Below are 21,883 nucleotides of genomic sequence, written 5' to 3' on the forward strand. Positions count from 1 at the left end.
CCGTATCATTTAAGAAAAATTCAAACTCTTCAAAAAGAAATAAACAGCAGGAATGATTTGATTTTCAAATCATGTTAGAGGGAAAAGTTTATACAACAAGAACAGAAACAAATCTGTTTGTATGCTTGTTTTTTTTTTTTTTTGCCAGGCGTCAGATTCAGGGTATCGAATGGATTATTATTGGTTCTTATCTAAGTTTAGAAAGAGCTGTGGATATATAATGAATACAACAGAGAGATTTCAGTGTTTATTGGTTTACTGGTTTATTGATGCTTCACTTGCCTGTCTTTGCAAGTGGTGCCATTCATGTAGACTTGGCTAATCTCCAAAGACAGTCTAGATTTGTTCCATTTATTGCTCTTCTGAGTTTGCCTTTTGGCAAAAAGTCTCAGATCAGGAGCCGTTTGCATATCAAGGCTCACAGGTCTGCTTTGAAAAGCTGCCAGGTCTTGGAAGTCATGAAGCCTCTCACTATAAATTAAGGGAACAATAATTGAATGTATTACTTCTAATTCTTAATTTTTTTTTTTGTAATAGGCATCCTTAATTTTGCCATAACTTCATGTAACTAAATAAAGATTACCAGTGTAATGCATGCAGTGTTCTGGCTTTCACTGAGAAGTACAAGGAAATACTGCAGAAGGGAGGTATTTTGGACATCAAGTTACAACCCAGTTTAGGTTTATTATGCAGATAAGAAAACAGTCGACGCAACACTGGTCATGCTGCTGCTGATGTCTGTAAGGAAAGGTCAAGCGGAGTTGTTTCAGCTCTTCTAGAGGTTTCTGAAGCTGCCACACAAATGATGGTTTATGTTGGTCAGCAGAGCAGAGATTGCTGCACAGACTATTAACTACCAGTGCGGGAAGAAAATATCTTAAACATCTCTGCTTCTTGGGTGAATGCAATCTAGCAGGAAAGAGAACAGCTGAGCAAGGACAGCTTTGGGTTTGATTCATTCAGATGGTGACTGTTGGCTGGATAGGCTTGTGAGCAGGCTGTAAGCAGCCTGGTGACGGTGGCCTGGGAAGGGTTAGTTAAGGATGGCTTTTACCTTCTGTAAGTGGCTAATTAGAAATATCTCTTCTGAAGGAGCTTCAGCCTGCAAAAGGGGAGGGAAAGTGCTCTGGAAGGAATGATGAAGTGGTGCTGATGAGCAGAAAAAGCAAGAACTGGCAAATAGCAGGGGTTGAAAAGGTGCAATCAAATGCTTATAAAGGGCACTCTTGGGCTGGAGAACAGGAGGGGACGGGGTTGCTCTGAGCGTAAGGATGCAGAGGAGTAAGGACCTACTGGTGTGGCTTGGTTGGGAGCACCCAGACTCCTGGGTAGGACCAGGCATGTGCTGCTTGCCTGAGGACAAATGTTATACAGACTGGGAGACAGGAGGATCAACTGATGGCACCGCTGGGGGACCTGATCTGTGGTCATTGATAAGCATCTTTGCTGGCTACATGTTTAAAACAAAATAGTGCTGCCTCTTTCCATTTTAGAAAGGAGCAACTGAATTTCTGGGTGTCCAGCACCTCCTTCTGTGCCCAGATCCTCGTTTGTGTGTCACAGGAGAGCTGGACTTGTGGTTACTGAAAACAGTGGCACTGCTATCTCAAGTCAAGCACCCCAAAATCACTATTCACTCTTCACTACTTATAAATTACCGACGAGTAGAGAACTCATCAGTTCAGAGGAGCAAGGGAAATAAAAGCCTCAGCTGTCTGGACTTATTTAATATTTATCCCAGACCCATGCAGTGCTTCACCCTCTGAGCATCAATTCCAGTTTTTTCTCATTTGGTCCATCTTTGAGCCAAATACAGAGGTGTTATTTTAAGGGAAGAAAGGAAAATGAGTGCCATCAGCATGGAGCCCAATGGCAAGTGTGCATATTAGTGTATGTTCTCTTAACAAACAATCCATAAATGAACTTTTTTCTTTTCACTTTATAGCAGAGTTTAGATTTTATAAGCTGACCAGGTTCCTTCTGTTCCCCAAATCCTCCTACTGTGCTGTAATTGCCTTATTAAAATTTCCATGAACATATATATTTATAAGGTTCTCAGTATGAAGTCCAAATAGTGACTATTCAGTTCTGTTGTCTATAGATCATCTCCTGTATGCCTTTGAATCAGATACTGATGTTGCTCTATATTATAACGGGGTTATATTTCATTTTCTTAATGTCACATTTTTATTAATTTCTGATATTGTTGCCATACTAAATATCTTATTCATACGTAGGTCTAAGGTATGATTAAATATGCACTCAACAGGTGTGGCTTGCATCCTGATACCTAAAATGACTTATAATGTTTATAACCTCTTAGCTGTTAAATATACTATATTTCATATGCAAGTGTGTCATATTCCACTTTGTGCTCTGACAGTGAGGTTCTTTAGTCTTCGTAAGGCATTTAAGTGTATTCTGTATTTTCTATCAGTCTAAGAATTGCTGTTCCTTTCAGTTCACACCTCTTTTTTTTCTTGCCTCAGAATTTTTCCCCAGTCTATGACAATATTGATTGTGCCACACATCCTTTATTACCAAATTATTTTTAGTTGTATTGGTAGGACTTACATACTGATTATAGTAGTCTCCTGGATCAGTTTTTCCAATGTGACACTGATGCTATGAAGGCAATGCTCAGGAGATGAATTCTAGCAGTGGAAGTTGCATGGACAGACTTGAAAAAGTGAAACTTAAAGTCTGAAAGTTTGGAAGGCAAATAAAAAACCCTGAAATTTCAGTTCTGTGATGGGAAGGACAGCCTGACTTGTGACTTGAGTATGTTGCCTATTGTTATTGCAATAATCCTGCGGGAAATAATACTGTGAGTGACTTTCCTCTAGAACTGAAAGCAGGAAAGATGTCCAAGTGCAAATGGATGTGGCTCCTGTTAGTTGCTGGTGTGCACAGAGGTCAAGGGAATTTGCTTTGTACGCTGTATGGTTCATGAAGACTTACTTTGTGTCGTTTGCCTTACTTGGCATCTTCCTCTAAGATTAAGGGATGGTGCCAAGTAGCTAAAGCCAAAATACCAATTGTGTACTTTGGAAAACTGAAACATTCTGCTGAAAGACTAAAATAATTTTACTTTTAATAGTACCTTTTTTATCAAGGATATAAGAAAACCAAGTCTTGCATAGGGAGGTGGTGTGGAACGGGGTCAACAAGATATAGAATTGTAAGTCAGCTCAAATACAGAGCTAAATCTTTAGATTTTCTCTCTCTAACCTATTTCAATGGTCTGAGTGCTATGTGCATAAAGTTCGCATTATTTTCCTCAGACCCCAAAGATGGCAAATGTTCTTACAAACCTATTTTTCCAACAAGGAAAAAAAGTAGTGTAGTTTCACTTCACTATCCCTTTAGTGGCAATGATGAATCCTCTGGCACTCTTAACTAAGCGTTTAATGTCAAGTTTACCTTTCACCCTTAACTCATCTAGACATTAACTGATCTATAAAATTCACTTGAGGATTCATTGCCAATTATAAAACTCTTGTTCTGAATTGTGAATTTTTTTATATTAAAACATTTTAATCAGTAAAAGATCTTCACATCAAACAAATGCTAGATTAATGATTGACTGCCCCTTTTATCTGGTTCATTCAGTTTTGCATTTTATTACTTTGTGGAGTAGGAAGATAATAGCCAAATTCTTCTGTTGATGACACCAATGAAAACCCTGACTAATTGTTGCAGTGAATGGCACCGATCTGTATTTTCACACATCATTGAACAAAATACAGTCCAGAGTGCAGAGAGAAAGGTAGCATGCAGGGGAAGCGATGAAGGATATGTGTGTCATAAAACTCAGAGCAACTGGGCTTAGTTAAAAAGCCTAGGAGTCTTGCCTTGCTACAAGCAGGACAAAAAAATGATCTCCACTCCAGGGCAACACCGTGCGTCAGGATCCTTTTCTGAATTCTGATGAAAATGTCAGTGGTTTGACTGAGTCTGGCCAAGAGTCCACCTCCCCTGGGAGCAGTGGCCAGCGTGGGGAGGACAGAGGTGGCTCTCCTGCCAACCACTGCCCTCGGTGTGGGACTGTCGGATCCTGCATCCTCCCTGCTACCAGAAGGAGGGAGCCACTATAGAGGCAATTGCTGCTACCAGTGCTGCTGGCATCTTCGTCGCGCTCATGGGTACCTGGATGATAAAGCCTTACCTTCATGTGTAGCAGGAGCCAAAAACCGAGGCTCACAGCTTCAGCTGTGGCCCATTCCATGTAGCTTGGCCTGCTCATCACCCCAAGAGCCAGCATTGCTGTCCGTGGACTCTTCACCATACCTCCTGGGAAGAAAGCCTTCAGCCAGGGGTGAGTTAGAACAGAATCCCACTTCTTCCCCTTACTGCTGTCCTATTCCTCCACCAATTCACCCTTTTCCCATACTTGTGTGCCATTTTCCCCTTCCCTTCTATACTCATCTGAGCCGTCAAGTCACATTATTTCTTCTCCACTCCTGCCTGCAGCCTGACGACCTGGATCCTGTTCTCATGCCCTCTTCAAAATTGACCCTCCCCACTCCCATCCTTGATTCTCAAAAATCTTCTCCCTCTCGAAACCATTCCCCAGTGTAATGTTTTGGCAGAAGAGTATCTGAAGATGGAGAGTGGGTTCCCACCATGCCTGCTCTGCCTGTGGGGAGCAGATGCTGGGGAGAGACTGCAGGAAGGAAGGTTTCTTACCCTGACGCTCATGTCTCTGTCCCTTGAGCATTGCTGCAGTTGCTGCCACCTTTGAGGCAAAATGGGAGATGCAAGGACGTTCTGATTGCCACAGGATCCTTATTTCTCCTTTGTGGCTATTTGCCCTCTTCACTCCCTGCTTTTTTCACTTCTGTCATGAATATTTGATTTTTCACCAGGTCTTCACCAAGTCTTTTTCACCAAGTCTAAATACCTTGCTGTCCCTCCCACCCCTTGGTGGGAAACATTTGATTTTGTTAGGGGCAGGCTAATGCCCAGTGCTTAAGGGGCACTTCAGTAGAAGTGGGCTGGTACTGATGTTCTGGGAGAAAGCAGACTTATGAAGTTATCGTGGAAGAGGAAAAATCAAATGCCCACCTCCAGCTAGAATGAGAGGAAAATATGGAATACTTTCACTCTGCTTTTTGGTAAAAGTTTGCTGGCGTGTTTTATGGACTTGGAGGCAGACGTCATGTGTAAGATTAAAAAGAAATAAAAAAGAAAAAGGCGAATTGCCCAGATGTCTGGAGTCAGAGGAAAGCTGCTATTTGGGGACCCTTGAAAGGACAGGAAGGTTTAATGAACCGCTGCCTGACTGACAGTGAAGTCCCAGTATCTGTTACTGCCCGACCTCCGGCTCAGTCAGGTGTTAGCCCATTACATTAGCTTTCATATGCATAACCATCCCCATCCTTGTAGCTCTAATATTATTTGAAAGGAACTGAAGTGAAAATACTGTCAAGACCCCTCTTTACCTTGAGGAAGGAGTAGGAAGAAATGATGTGAGAAGCTGTATTTGCAATGAATCACTCCCAGGAAATAGCTTATTGCAGAGAGAGATCTATGAAAGAGAACCCAGGATGAAGAGCACGTGTATGAGACCACCAAGTCTATTAACTGAGGTTGTCTGAGAACCGAGGTATTGGTAAGAATCAACAAGAATAGAGTTTTGCTCTTATTGCTGGAAAAAATGTCAGTGTCCCCTGGGGAATTCTAACTGCCCTTTGATAATAACTGCTAAACCCCAGTGTTTTCAGGATTTGCAGGTGCTGTGCCAATCTAACTCATGTTTTTTCTCACCTGTAATGTAGATTTCAGTTTATATTTTTTCTTAAAGTTTCTGTAACTGTGGTGCTGGAAAAAAACACATTTAACCAGCAGACATCAGTTACGTAGTTTTTCAATGTATCATTCATACAGAATATTAAACATAAAATGGGTTTACTCCTGGTCTGAAACATTCTGAATAATACATTTTTAAATGGTTTTGTATCTGCTGGAAAATGAGGCCCCAAGGGTAATTTAGATGTTTCTTTATGATGGTTTATCTCAGTATTTTGAAGAGTATTTTGAAGAGGGGTATCACTCTGTGAAAGCTTAAAAAAAAAGAAAAAAAGAAAAAAAGGAAAGCAAAGCATTGTAACCTCTATTTGTAGTGGTTGATGGCAGTGACTTGGAAATGTTAAACAAGAAAAATAAAAGGGCTGCAGTGTTCTGTGATAGTTCTGTGTATTTTATTGACAAATGCTTTGATATTGAAAACTCCCATTGTGATATTTTTTCAGAATGGAACACTTTATTTTTTTATTATCCAAACTGCTTTGAAAAGATTTCATTGTTTCCATTTTTACAGTTTATGTAGTATAATAACAATGTTTAGGAAGAAAAAAAAAGCCAAACACTTCTTGTAGGGGCCAGAGACTTTTTTGAGAGCGAGTGTTTGCAATATTAACAATGTATTTTTCTCTGAAATGGGGAAAAAGGAATATTTCCTTCTTGGGCTTTACTGTGAAAAGGGCAATTTTGCATTGGGCAGCTAAAATACTGGTTGTACACCCGTGTATCAGTGAAATAGATTCTATAGCTGCTTTTCAGCTGTTGCATACTCAGGCTATGCTAATACCATGAGTTTCTGGAGCTTACCCTGCAATGCTGTAGAATTACCCGAGCTACAATTACACTACCTACTTCTTGATATTGCTGGACTTAAGATCACTGTGGGTATGTCCTCTGTGCTAAGTAGTGTCTTAAATATATGTATTTTTTCAGTCTGTATGGAGATTTGTACAGCTTTCTCTCAGACTAGGAGCTTGAAGCTAGCTTGAATATGACTGCTATATGCTGCAGTCTGGTAGTGTCTCTGGTATAACTGCCTGTCATGAAACAAGAGTTGTATTTTCTCACCTTCTTATTTGATGTATGCCAGAGCTGGCAGTTCAGCTGAAAACCTTTTGTGCTGGGAGAAATTGGAGTTGGTTTTGTTGGGTTTTTGGCTCCAGCTGGGAGTGTCTAAATGTTTCTAGAAGGAAATGACAGTTTTGCTAGATGCTCCTCTTACACCTTGGGGCATCTTGGAGTTCCCCAAAGTCAGAAGGGTTGTCCTGGCTTTATACTGGTGTTCTTGTTGTGTTGTAATTGAGCTCGGTGGAGGTTTTGAATTGCTGTAGATATAGGAGATTTTATCCCCCAAGATGTTCTTTTCTTTGTCTGCAGTTTCTCTCTTTCAGAGAAGATGAGTACATTACCCTGCCTAAATAACATGTCTTTGAGATTGACTGTGAGAGTATACTGTGAGGCATGCACTAAAGACACTATAAATAGTGAATCAGCTGTCGTAGACCAACCAGCTTCTATAATGGAATCAGTTGGATAGGTGCCATTTATCCTTATCATTTTTCTACTAAGAGTTTTACATTAGGGGAAAAAGACATGAAGAAATGTTTTCTAGCTGCTTGCCCGTCATCCTTGAACCAAGATTTATACAGGAACTGATCTTTGTATCTTTAACATTTATTGGTATTAACAACACAGGAGTGTAACAAATAGCCAGACTCACCATTTTTGCAGGATATCGAAGATGTCAGGAATGATTTTTTTATTCTTTTTCTTCTTTCTTCTTGGAAGTCACAAGGTCATATATGAAATAATATTTGGGACGAATATCAAGAAAGCTAGAAAAGCTGCTGCCTTTCCTATTGAGCTGTTTAGTGTGCTTTACTAATCAGTTACAGTGAAAGAAGCCAGGCGAATGAGAACACAATTACTTACACTAGATTTGCAACACTAGACGTGTAACAGCTACACAGCTTAAGAAGCACCCAGCTGCCTCGTCTCGTCTCGGTCGGTGAATTCCCACCTGTGCTGTGGTTGTTCGTGCAATTGTTTGAGGCGGCAGCATAAATTAGAGCAATAAAATGATCTGGGTGAAGCAGGTTTTAGCCTGGATAATTTTATTGATCTGCACTGTGGCACCACAGGGGGGTGGCATCACTGGGAGGTGGCAGATTGAGATAGAAATGGGAATGAACAGTTGAGAGCAGAAGAGTAGAATCTTCTTAGATTAATTTTGGCATAGTCTTGGTATGTCCAGATGTGGCATAAATAATTAGTAGCACATGAACTAACTGTGTAACTTGTCTGTCATTGCCTCAACTGGTTTCCTATTTTATTGGTCCGTGTAGCTCAGAGTGAAAAAAAAATAGCAATTTGTCTCTAAATGGCATAATTGTTCACCATACCATTGCTTATGTATTAGAGTTAGCTTTAACAGCCTGATGGAGGAAGCGGTAGGAAAACCTGGGTGAGAAAGATTCAAAACCAGCGACAGCAACAGGAGGGGAGGAAGTACCTCAGAAAAATAAGGTACTGTAGAAAGCTGAATCTCAAAAGGAGTCGAGACCGATTGTCTGGCAGCAAAAAAGACAAGAAAAAACAAAATGTGAGATGCAATAAAAAACCAATGATGGTAAAAGTAAAACAAAATGGTTTTCTGACTTAAGATCAGTCATTTTATTGATTTTTAAAATAAAAGCTCTATTTTATTATGTGTGCCTGAATATACCAGCCAAAACCTAAAACCACAAATGCTAAAATAGCCTCAGGCAGCCCCCCAGCCCCCTGGCCAATAACTCTTGTCTGGCTCATGCTGCAAGTGCAAGAGTGTGTGTACTCTGTTTGCAAGGTCATTTATCAACAAAATCCCAGAGAACTGCATGAAAAGGGTCAAGAATATGATATCTTTTGGCTCTATACAAGGCAAATCACTGAACTTCTGTTAAAAATCAAAACAATTGCAAAAAATCAGGGAGAAAGTTTAAAGAGCCAGTCCAAAGACACATGATTACTACTCTGCATGTCTAGAAGCTGCAGCTTAAATTTTGTTCTGCAGCAGTTAAACACTAAGCTACCTCTGCTGCTCATTTTTATCTGGTAGAGGAAATCCAGGGATAAAATCGCTTTTCAAACAAAGCCATGCCAAAGACCATGAAAGAAAAATAAAGACAGATGGCTCTCATTGGGGGTGTCTAGAAAAAAAATGAATCCCTTAATATGGTAATTTCTTTATATCTATGAATTGCATAATTCTATTGCCTTCAGTGCAATTACACCAACTTAGGCCTGTTAAGCATTTTGACCAGTGAGTCCAGCTCTGCACTGAATGAAAATCTTCTGATAACAAATGTGAGAGCTGTGATTCGATAACTTCTAATAATGTTCTCTTTGATGCCGAAATGCTCGTAGCACATCTAGAAATGCAGGGTACTTGATCCTGCCAAACAGCACTTGCTTTTGCTGAGGAAGTTGCTGATGTAACTGGAGAAGGTGAGATGGATTAAGTCTGCAACAAGTGATCGCTTCAGCCCTCTTTAGGTTGGTGAGAAAGGCGTCTGCAGGCACCGAGTCTAGCAGCACTGCTGAACTGTCTCCAGTCCAGCCCGGAGATGGGATTCGCTATCTGCGTGTGGCTGTGGTATCTCTAATCTGATATGAACGTGATTACGATTTCACCTATAACCAGTTATTGACTGAGAAAGGTGGAGTTATTGGACACCTGTGCTCATTTGGAGCAACTTCTGACCGGTGATGTGGTGGGTTAGGGTTGAAAGAGAATTTGGCCTGTAGTCATTTGTTGATTGAGAGATGTGGAGTTAATCTCAGTAATTGTTCTAGTGCCCTAGGACTGGCTCCTGTTTCCTGGCTGTCATTTTCGTAGCAGTAGTCCTCTGTGGGAGTTGCGTGAACACCTACAGAATGGTTGGAGACAGAGTGAAACAACCCCCTGTCTGCATTTTGAAGAGAAAGAAGAAAATTCGATACAATCCCTCTGCAGTTATTCTGTTGACCACTGGGGCTCTGTAGGTCACAAATTGAAAACTTCTGTATTTGGTCATGCACTGTAGTCTTTTAGTAGTCTTTTCAATTTGTTTTGGGGGTTCATATTCCTTGTGCTTATACATGAGTCTTATGTTGGTGTTGGACCACGTGCGGTATTTGAAGAGAATGGCAGAAAATCCAAATACCTTAATATTTCACTTCAGACTCTAAAATTAGCTTCATACATTTCATAAAAAGACCATTTGAAAGTTAGCCTTATGCTGAATGAAAACTGAATGTATTTTAAGTGAAAAGAATAATGTAATGATTGGGTTTATCAGAAATTCACATATAATTAGTGCACCAGTAGGTATTTATCGGTGTTTTAGCTCATGTAAAAAAAAAGAAAAGAAAATTAATAGGATTTCCAAAGATTGGAGAATTTTTCTTAATTTTAAGTGGTCCTTGTACTAAGAACTTACTAGAGCAGTCCTCAAATGTATGCAAAAGATCAAAATAAAACTAAAGACTCTTGAGTAGACTTAAGACATGACGCTGGATCACTGAGATTATTACTTGAGACCAGATTTTTTCCCTGTTAAATACTGAGGGCAATGCCCTAGGACCCCAGTGAGAGCTTGCTGTATTCAGTCTTCTTCCTGCTACTAATGGTCTGGGCATTGAGTCACAAAAAGGTACTCCGATATGGTAGTAAGTCATGATAGAAAATCCTACATGAACTTATAAAAACAGAGATTGCATGCTTAAAAACTGAAGGCCTTCCTCAACTCAGATTGAAGCTCTGACTTCAAATGGAAATGGAGTAGAAATCTTTCCATGGGTTTCTGTTAGAGCTGACATTTGACCAAAAGGGCTCTGGACGTAGCTAAAAGAAATCAGGCATTGCTTTCTGGCTGGTAGCAGAAAGAAGAAGTAAGTAAAAAAGAGTCATGGATGAAAGGGGAAAAAAAGCTTCTTTCCATTTCACAAGATAGTAATATTTGTAGGTGTAACTACAGTATCCTTGAGTAAGAAGAATGGAAATGTTTCCTAGATAGTGCCTTAGACCTAAATTAAACTATGCTTTGCTCAGGGAACAAGTAAACTGAAACACTTTTTTCTTAACCATGGGCCATTTTGCTTGGCAAACTGCCTTTTCAAATGGTGAAACACTTGATAAAACTATTCTTTAGTCTGGTAGTGCTTCAATAAAATTAACCCATTAGTCAGATCAGACCAGGCTGTCAGTCTCCTGTGCAGTGATGTGACTGGCATTACCAGTTGACTGCCATCAGCCTCATCACTTCTTTTGCTTCCACTATTCTGTATTACAAGAGAAAGTTAGCAATTGCAAAGTTATTTTTATGCTAGTGCAAAGGTAATATCTCAAAACGGATGCTTCTCCTGATATTTATTTTGCTTATCTGAAGCAAAATGTCCTACTGCGGAGCAGAGCAACCACTAGCTGTGTTTCTGCAACATGGATGAATGTGTCAGTCAAGATAATGACTATTCCAACACAATCTGCTCTCTTCATCTTGCCGTCCCCTTATTCCTTGACCTGCTATCATACCCACACCTGGAAAATTTAGGTCAGCCAGGCTCCTTTCAGGCAAAACAAACTGAGCAGCATGCTTCAGTAACAACCCCCACGCTAGTAGCAGGGAACGGGGCTCTGTTTCTTGCCATGTGAGGAAGGTTCTCAAACTTCTCTGCCTCGTGAGTCATTGCAGAGAAGACCGGCATGAAAGGTTGCATGGCTCCCACACCCACACACCTCCAGCCTCTCTTGTACAGACTATCTGTTAATGGAGAGACTGCATTAAAAGGACTAAACCTTCCCTCAGAGGATCAATTAGCAAACTTAAAATAGACTAAAGGAAGACAGAAGCCCTTGCAGAGCCCTTCTGCTAGGAAGCTCTCCTTCTGAGAGAAAAATCCAGGAGTAAGCAAGTGCCCAACATGATGGAGAGCTTTCTGTCCTCATTCCCCTTTTAACACTTACTTCACTGTAATTACTGGAGTGTTACTGGTCGCAGCAATCCAGTTAGAGCTGCAGCAGTGCTTCTATTAACAATTTCTATTTCCAGGGCTTTTCAACTCAGCTGTAAATACTTGCTAACGGGTGCAGTTTGGCACACAAAGCCTTACTCAAGGCACAAGGTTCAGAATGATTTTTCTATGCAATCGTTCTAATTCTCTATATTTCATGATTACACAACAAAAATACAAGTTTTGCTGATCTAATGCAACAGTTTCCATGTCTATGACTTTGAGTGAAGAGTTCAGATATAAAATCTAATCTAACCCTCGGGTCTGCCAGAACTACCTTATTATCCCTACCAATCAATTGGTAGCATCTTGGGAAATGCTAGTGTTTTGATAATTAAAAGTTAACAAGCAGCTGCGAATGAATACTGAAACCTTTTTGGTAAGTATAGCAAAGGCAGAAGGCTTCAAGTACCCCTGAAAATGTCCAACAAAGACTTCCTTATTTAGGAATTCATCTAAATAGCTGAATCTAGGTTGTAATTAGATAGCATTGCCCAATGCGTCTTTAAAATTTCCTGCTACATTATTTTTACTTGCTTACTCACATTATTGTCCTCCTACAATTGCCTTTAAGTGTTAAGTTTCTCAAAAATGTTAAATGTATTTTTCAACACACTTTGCTATCAGTAATTTGACACAAAGGACACTGCTAAGATTTCATGAAATACCTTTGACTTCATCACATTTCATTATATAACATTTCATGGAAGAGAAAAATTATAAAAACATCTCAGTCCAAAATATAGTTTGAATAAGTTGCAGATTTGTGTATGTTAAGCTGCCCTTATACAGCTTTGATTTGTGTGACCAGCACTTACTCAGCAGTTCAGTATAACTCTTATTGACCTTGGCAGCTGTCACATTGCTTGCTAGATTTTATGTCGCTGGAGGTGTCAATGTTCAGGGGGAAAGATGTGCAGAATATGCGTGGTTTTATTTGCAGGCGGGAATGAGGTAGAACCAAAACTGCATTTCCAACAGCATTATTTCACAGATGACAGTCACAGGAGACCTGTGACCAACTTTAACCTTTTAATAGTATGCATAAATTAAGGCTACGAGAGAATACTGAGCTGCCAATTATAGAAGCTGTAGTTCTAGGGTCTTTGATTAGCATATTCTTCCCTACTTGCCCCATGACAAAAATGAAAACCAAAGGCTTTATGAAACTGAGAGCAGAAGCTCATAGAAACTTATCTCCAAATAAATATAATGTGCAAAGTAGATAACTCAAGCTTCCATTAGCTACTAAATACCCAAAGTGAGAAGCTGGAACAGAATGTAGACTAACATTCCAGTTTCCTTTCTTCCCTAAACAAATACCTGATCCCTTTTTTTTTTGGCCTACAACCCCTCGTGCAGAATGCAATCTACTAAGTCTGAGATTGACCTTCCCCAAGGCAGTCAAGTTCATCCTGAATCCTTATCTGCATAATGGTTCTGCAATAAACAGATGTGGCTTAGCAGTATTTGTAGTATAAAATAGAATGCTTTCCAAATGTCTTGGATGTCCTCTCGAGAACATCCCAGGGTAAGTTCGAATTTCAAGTTTGAATGCTGTTGTACCTCAAGGCTTTTTGTGGGAATGTGCTTCTAGGTGGTATGTAAGATCCTCAGCGTCCACAGCCTGCTGGGAACTTTATGTGTTGAAAAGGTTGTTACTTTCCCAAACCGAGCTTTGCAGGTTGTGTCCCTTTCTGATGCCTGGAGCCGTGCGTGGGGGGTGCGGGGTGACCTGACCTCATGTGTTGACTCTTACCCCAGCCCTGCAAGAGACTTGCATGAGCAAGATCATTTATGCTTATAACAAGGCTTCATGGAACAAATATAAGAATGATGATGCCCACGGCTTGGGGGGAAAAAGAAAAAATCCGGTGTGGACCATTGTACTCATCTCCATTTTTCTGGCATTTTTATCTGGGAGATGTATCGTATACTTCTTGTCTACTATTAGAGCACTTCATTTGCAGATGAGGCTTTGTGTCAGACTGCCTAGTTTATAAGTGCACGTTAGTACATGAATAAACTGCTTGAGGTGTGAATGACTATATAGCTGCAACCTCCTGCTTGTCCTGACTGTCTCTGGCTGCAGTTATGGTGTTTGGAATGAGGATGAGCTGCTAGAGTAAACGAGCACAGAATGCCAGAGGGTTAAACTCCTTCACAAAAGTCTCCAGTAATGCAACCTCTGTTCTTTGCTATGCTGAATTTTTTTCTCTTTTTTTTGCTGACATATTTTTCATTCTGTTGATCAGTCTGACCTGCTGGTTCATGCAGCCCACTACTGGGCATGAAATATGCCTGAGCAATGGATTGTGGATGTTGCCTGCAGAAGTGGCCCACAGAAATGCCCTCAGCGCTAGCCACTGGAGCATCGTGCCAGCTTCTCCAGTAACTCTTGGTGACAGATGTCACCTTTTTGGAATGGTCAAAGCCATCTGTGACACTTTTGTTTTGACCTTGTATTGATTAGCCCTTTGTTTTTTTAAGGTTCTAGCAAATAACAATGCTAATCCAGATAAACCAAGTCACAACTGAAGGTCAGCTTTATCTAGATGCCAGCCTCCAGCCACTTCCTGATGGGAGCTCAAACGGTACCAGAAAGATTGCTTATGATTTTAGCATACTTTTATGACGGACTTACTTATTAACATCATTCTCTAAATGCTGATTTCGATCACTGTGGTTAGTTGTGCATGATTTCCTGAAAGATGTAAAAACGCAACAATTAATTTAAATATGGATAAATCAAAAAATTTAAAAGCTGCAGACTGATTTCAGTCTGTGTTACAGCAGGCCATTTTTCTTGGATCCAGTGTTTATGTAGTGATTTTTAAGCAAGTATAGAATAAAAAGCAAAATAGCATGAAAACACTGAAGTTGACACCGTAAGAAGCCATGTATGGGTAGGTGCATGTGGGCCACTGATTTCTACTAGAGAGATAAAACTTAATAGTTCCACCCTGCATTATAGTTTTGTTATTTTTAATGGTGGATATTGACCTAGTTTTAGTGGCTGTGCTGTGAGAAGAAGTATCTAAACCCTGTCCCTGCAACCCCAAACATTTCTGTCTGTCATATCAAGGAGAGGGAATTGGAGACTGATACGGGGGGTTTGCGCTATTTCATTGGAACTAAATTTTCATTGACCTTTGGCAAATGTCGTGGTTTAACCCCAGCCAGCAACTAAACACCACGCAGCCGCTCACTCACTCCCCCCCACCCAGTGGGATGGGGGAGAAAATCAGGAAAAGAAGCAAAACCCGTGGGTTGAGATAAGAACGGTTTAATAGAACAGAAAAGAAGAAACTAATAATGATAATGATAACACTAATAAAATGACAACAGAAATAATGAAAGGATTGGAATGTACAAATGATGCGCAGTGCAATTGCTCACCACCCGCCGACCGACACCCTGCCAGTCCCCGAGTGGCGAATCCCTGCCCCCACTTCCCCGTTCCTATACTAGATGGGACGTCCCATGGTATGGAATACACCGTTGGCCAGTTTGGGTCAGGTGCCCTGGCTGTGTCCTGTGCCAACTTCTTGTGCCCCTCCAGCTTTCTCACTGGCTGGGCATGAGAAGCTGAAAAATCCTTGACATTAGTCTAAACGCTACTGAGCAACAACTGAAAACATCAGTGTTATCAACATTCTTCACATACTGAACTCAAAACACAGCACTGTACCAGCTACTAGGAAGACAGTTAACTCTATCCCAGCTGAAACCAGGACAGCAAAAAAGTCTATTTAACTACATCCTGGTCTTTTACTTCCTGGAGAGTTGGAAATCAGAGTCAGTGAGTGTATATTGAGGTGAGAAACCCTGGTGCCCTTTTCTTGGAAACATGCTACCCTTTCTCCTTAATGTTACAGGGTGGCTATTAGGAGAAGCTCACCAGCGCTACAGAAATGAAGAACGAAGTGGTTGTTCTCTCCCTTGGTCTCTTCTGGGCAAGAAATTTTCAGATTAATCCTAGTTTTAGGATGGGGTTTTTGCCCTCCCCCCCTTTTTTTTTTAAATCACAAAGAAAAGTATTAAATCACATTCCCTAAGACCAAAATATACAAGCTTATAAAAGTTTTAGGATGTAGAGCTGGCTGAACTCACGGACTTCAGTTGCCTAGTGTTAGTTACCATGTTTAAACATTATGGCTTGGGATGCTTTTCTGCCCTTCTACCATACAAATGATGCCACTTCTATGCTCTCTGAACTCCTATATGGATTCCTTGGATATTCAAAGCCATGAAAAACACAGTGGGAAATACTTTAAACCTTACAAGATTTGCCATGGCTTGTTCTAAGACAAGCGCTTTTCCATTCAATATCGTACATTGCTTTATGTTGAAGGTGTACACCAGACACTCAGTCAGCAACGTCCACTACAGCTGCTGAGTCAACAAAGTATAGAAGCAGAGGGCGGCTGTGTCATACTAAATAGTTTTCTTTGCAGATCCTTTCCTTCCTGAGTCTCTTTGTACCCCTGATCTTATCGATGTTATTGGCTCTACTAATTTAGCAGTCTTTTGGGCTGATGATCGTAATTATAACACACAGCACAGCTTGAGTAAACAGGTCCATTGCAGACCTAACATTTTTGGCTGTCCAATGGCAAATAAACATACTTTTGGCAAGTAGTGCTTCTTTAATGCCTTTCACTGGTTGCTACAAACCCTGAAGAGCTATTGCAGTATTATGGAGAAAAAGGGAGTTGTTCTATATTAAGTTCAGCTCCATATATTTTTGCATGTAGCTCTAAAATTATTGTAAGACTGAGTTCTTTTGAAGCAGATGGACATTGACAGGATTCATGATAATTTTTATCGTGCCTACCTAACTACAATCTTTTTATTGTTACTAATGAGGTAAATATTTATGCTTGATTTTTCTTTGACAACTATCTCAGAGTAGCTGTGTCATACAGTTGGCAGAGTATATTTTAAATTAAGATGTTTGTTTTAAAGTTCAGTGGTAAAATATAACTGCAGTGCAGAAAGTTGCATATATTATAGACAGTAATTGGAAATAATTATAAAATTCTGTGCTAGAAAATTGTGATGAAAGAACACTTAGATGAATGACAAATGAGCTGTTCAAAGTTCAGGCGATGTCAAAGGTAAGACTGTGGGCAAGGTTAATTTTCTTCCTTTGTGCACATGCACTGCAAGTATTAATGATCCCCCCCTTGCACCTTGAAAGTCTTCTGCTGCAATCAGTGGGCAAAGCCCGCACTCATTATTTTATGCCTACCCTTGAAGGAATAAAACCCAATATCATTAATTGCACCTGGGGTTGCAGTGTGCTCTGGTGCAGATTCTGTTCATACCCCAATGTGACTACAGAAGCTGGACAATAACCAAAATCCCTTATTTTCATCCTTATATATTCCTGCCCCAGTCACTCTTTCCTTAATTTACCTGGAAGGTAGAATAAGTAATTCTGCTTTGCAAAATAAATGTTGTGACTTCAAAGGATTTGTGTTTTCCCTTTCTGGCATGACATCGCAGCCCCCTGCCCCGGAGCAGTTTGCTGGCGGTGGCCGAGGCACTCGCCGGGGTGAAGCCCTTGCTCCTGGGCAGCTGATCTGCGACCGCCCAGGCGAGGGGGATGGCCACCAGCTGCTGCCTGCTCTGGCAGGTGGCTAAAGTTTTGATGACAAAACCCACCTTGGGTCCAGGAATTCAAGCTTTTAGCATTCCTGATGAAGTCCACAGGGATTTTACAGAATTAGACAAATTTCTCTCCTAAATTATCCTTTTAATTCATTTAAAAATAACATGCAGTCGGTTCTGAAGTAGGACAGGTACTTGAAGGTAAGTATTGAAGAGGAATTTACTGGTCCAATATATGTCTTCAGGATGCAGTGAGGAGGAGTGATCAGTGTTGGGAAACAACTGATGTGATCAGTTTTAGCAGCATATTTTTCTGTCAGTTTTATCTGTGCAGCTCTTTGGATAAAATAGATTTAGTGGGAGTTCTGGGCATACCATGATTCATCTGGCTAGAGCACTTAAACATGTCTCAACAATTTGTTTTTACTCTAAACAGTATTTAAACTCAATCTTTCAAGTAGGTACAGACATTATTTGTATATTATTTAATCCTGTGCAAAAATTTCTTCCAGTTTACTTCTAGCTATGATACCAAAATCAGTCTGCTGCCAGAACATCAAGTGCTGTTTGATCTACTATGGCTTTATTGGATGAAGATTATACCGTAAGGTAGGTCTACTATGGTGGAAAGCCTTTTTTTCCTGTAGACAAATATTTAGTATCTGAACTCACTTGTAAAGCTCACTTTACAAGAGAGATGCTTCAGAGAAAAATGTTATCACCCCTAACGTGACTTTACATGCAAGTAAAGTGCTGAAGTGGAGACTCTCTCTAAGAAAACAAATAGAAATAAATTATCACTATCTCTAACATTTTCTCTTGGATGTGATCATAAGACAGGCTTCAAGCTGGGAAAGTGCATTTCTGGCCAATCCTGCTTTTGTTTTATTGGGATACAACTGTTGAGTTTTTGCCACTGCCGAAGCCTGCAGTTAGGTCAGAGTGATTTTCAGTCTCCTTGGCCTTCACTTGATTTGTGGACTGTCATGGTACAGTCTGAAATGTAACAAACTGATTAACTATAAGGAATTTTTGGGCCACAGTATGCTTTATATTTTCCAGTTAACCTTTTACTAAGTGCGAGTCTACTTTGGGGATGATAGACCTTGATTAATTATTAGCTCTTATTGATCACTATAGTTAAAGAAAGTCTGAGGTGTAATTCCTTTTTTTTTTTTTTGGCCAACTAGCCTGTCTTTGTGAGCTAACGCTTTCCAGAAGAAGAATCTGTGCAATCGTGACATATATAGGAGCAAAAAGAAGTTTTTCAAGAATGTCCTGCTGTGGCATTATCTCCTCCTCTCTCTTCCACTGCGGAAGACAGCAGCTGAATTTGCACTCTGTCAGAGAGCTGAGAAGTCAGGCTCTTTCATATGACCCACGACCATTTCCAGAATTGTCTGAAGGGCAGAAGTTGATTTTTTTTTTTTTCCTCCTTTTACCTGGATGACAGGATGCAGACAGCCTAGTACAGATGTAGTTTTTTTGTGGAGCGTTTCCCAGGCAGCAAGGTATGTTGTCTGTTTTTAGCCTTACCTTCTGTTTGCATTCCTACATGTTTCAAACGAGCAATGCATGCCGAAGTTAGGAGTAACAGAGAAACTACCTGATATAAATGAGGTTTCCTCTCTCCTTTCTTTCCTACCTGGAAAGATCTAAGTGTGAAGGATCATCTTTGTTTTTATGGGACAAGGTGTGCCTGGTTGTTCTGCAGGATTATTTATGAAGTGAATGCCAACAGGGGAGTTAGCTCTCTGAGGATCAGTGTTCAGGCCTGAGCTACTACCTTCGGCACAGTAATACCACTGTCAAAAAGTGGAGTTTTTTTCCATTCAACCTACAAATTTCTAATAGCATATCTTTTCTATTACTTAAATATTTGTATGCCTATAACTCAGCCAGCGCACTATGCAATCTTCTTCAGCATTAGGTCCTTAAATGCTTGGCAGTTCAACTTTAAGTGCATGCATTGAAACATTTTCTTAGAGGGAAGGAAGGCTTCTGAATATTATAGCTGTGTTGAATCTGTAGTAGCTATTACTCATTGCAGGGAAGTCCTCGGATGCTGTTGAATACAGTTCAAGGAAAAGTTCCCAGAATTATTGATATTCAGGCCAATAAATGTCTGGCATTTACCACTTGAGAGGATGGTCACTCTTCACCTTCCAGGTATGTTGCAACTAAAATCCTTGTGCAACCACTGCTCACAGAGCAGATAATCGAATCACGTTAACTTCAAAGGTATCATTCACATAAGGAAATGGGATTTAGTGCAAGATTTATAAATGTGCGATAATTAGACCGTTAATTGCGTCATGGTTTTGGCACAGAAGTTGAAATTGCCTGTTCCTATAAGTATACATTATTTCACAGTTTCATTTTAACAATTGTTTTGCCTCAAACTGAGGTTGTTTGACATATGCAATGCTGGTGATGTAGAAATAAGGCCAATCTAAGAAGGCATGGATTGGGCATGTTAGTTAATTGCCAGATGTCTTTTCCTTCCTTATTGCAAAGAAATATTTTTTACAAGTATTAAAATTGTGTGTTTCCACTGGCTAACAGATTTACTGGATGCCAAATGGATATTAGATCTATTTCCTATTAAATGAAGAAGAATGAATCTGAGTATACAATGAGACTAGTGAGCAGCAGTGCTTATTTTTAGGTTATACTTTTAAAGCTAAACACTATCTTTAAGTCCAAGAGGAAGGTGCCATTTCTTTCATTACATTTTTACACTTGATTTCTTTTGGCAGGTTAAGACAGCAACTTTACATGAAATGGGTGATTGGTTGGGAGACTGTGAATCCTGGTTTCCAGGTTATTTCATTTCTAATAAATCATCTACAGAAAAAGTGGTCTTCTGAAGTTGTCTCATTAGTCTTCATTTTTTCCATCTTTTCTTGATTTGCTTTTAAAAAGACTCTGCATTAAATAACCACCATCCTTCTATTCAAATTCATGGGTGCAACTAACCCCTCAAAATGAGCGAATGACCACTCTTAACCACTGCCATGGTTAAGAATTTAGCTTTCACTATGAATATAACACTGAAATCCTTGTTTCTAAGCCTAGAGATGGGTTCCCTTTCTGGCTCCCTAGGTATCCAGGGAGTTCATCACTGGGTGTGCAGAGGTCTTAGCCTGTGTACTAGCCGCTGCAGCCAGTCCTACAGTGATCCCAGGCTGTGAAATGTTTTCTGGTGCTTGTCAGATCTGGAAATAATTTACTGCGCCGGGGGTCAAAATGCCTTCTCACTGCCACTGTGGTTGTGAGCACAAATGAAACTTTAAAACTACCCTTGTTCTGCTTTGCTCAGTAAAGGTAGTGGACTTCCAGCTACTTAGGACCTAACCCAGTGGGCTTGCCATTTATATACCCATGTAGGGTTTTTTTTTATTTTGTTCCTGTTGCTGCTAGGAATCAAATATTTAATCATTTACAAGGATTCTTTTCAGATTTCTAGATGGGTGAGAAGACATCAGTCAAATTATGGGCACTTGCTGGCAATCATATGGACTTGATCTGCCTGCTAAGAGGAGCATGAGTGAATTTAGAGTAACATTTAACAACACAGGAAAAAAATTCTTTTTTGGTCCTCTACAAATGAAACTCTGCTAGTGTCTGGGGATTAAGTTAAACTGAATAGCTTGTGAGTTCTTCTTCCCATTCCCTTTCTTCTCACCGTGTTTTCTCTTGAGAATGACAGAATGAAAACCGCATGCGAGTCTCAGATTTTCTCTAAAACTTCAATCCATTTAAGCCAGGCTGCCCTTTTTAGGAGTTAGGGAGGCACTGAGTTTCCTCTGATTTATTTTCATTTGAGCTCATGTAATTCTAGATACAAAACTAAAAAGAAAAAAGTTTTGAATTCATTAGACACTCTTGTATTATATTCAGAAATAACATAAAGTGGAAAAGAAGTTGGTGCCTTGTTGTGATTCACCTGTTTCAAAGTGCAATAGTGTAGTGTCTCATTTGCTATTGCTTTTCCTCCCTTGCCATGGTAAAGCAAGTCCAGCAATCCATAGCTGGTTACAGGGTGTCAGAGATGACCAACAGAAAACACAGAATGGGGGAGGCTGCTCTAAAACTTGTCTGGCTGTTATTTGGAGTGTTTGAAGGCATAAAAACAAGTTTGGAGCTTTCTGCAACTGCTGGCAACCTGAAGTGTTAGATGGGAAAAGTATTTATCACAGAACACCTTTTTTTTAACTGAATCAATACCTCAAAACATACAAAATTGGTTTTGAAGGATTTCTGAAGATCAGGCATGTGTCTAGGGGAGTCTCTTCACTGGGTAAAAAACTGGCTGGATGGACGAGCCCAGAGGGTTGTGGTGAACGGAGTTAAATCCAGTTGGCGGCCGGTCACAATTGGTGTTCCCCAGGGCTCAGTTTTGGGGCCAATTCTCTTTAATATCTTTATC

The 21,883-nt window shown here is 40.2% G+C and overlaps 1 long non-coding RNA gene across 1 annotated transcript in view; it reads left to right on the forward strand.

Annotated features, from left to right (window-relative positions):
- Window positions 1-21,883, forward strand: part of LOC128144195 (uncharacterized) — a 158,023-nt gene that overhangs the window by 129,040 nt on the left and 7,100 nt on the right. Inside the window, exons 3-4 of the long non-coding RNA XR_008236004.1 lie at window positions 17,964-18,060; window positions 19,502-19,620. This is a non-coding gene — a long non-coding RNA (uncharacterized LOC128144195). The remainder of the gene's footprint in view (window positions 1-17,963; window positions 18,061-19,501; window positions 19,621-21,883) is intronic.

This window comes from Harpia harpyja, chromosome 7, assembly GCF_026419915.1.
Source record: "Harpia harpyja isolate bHarHar1 chromosome 7, bHarHar1 primary haplotype, whole genome shotgun sequence".
Taxonomy (NCBI): Eukaryota; Metazoa; Chordata; class Aves; order Accipitriformes; family Accipitridae; genus Harpia; species Harpia harpyja.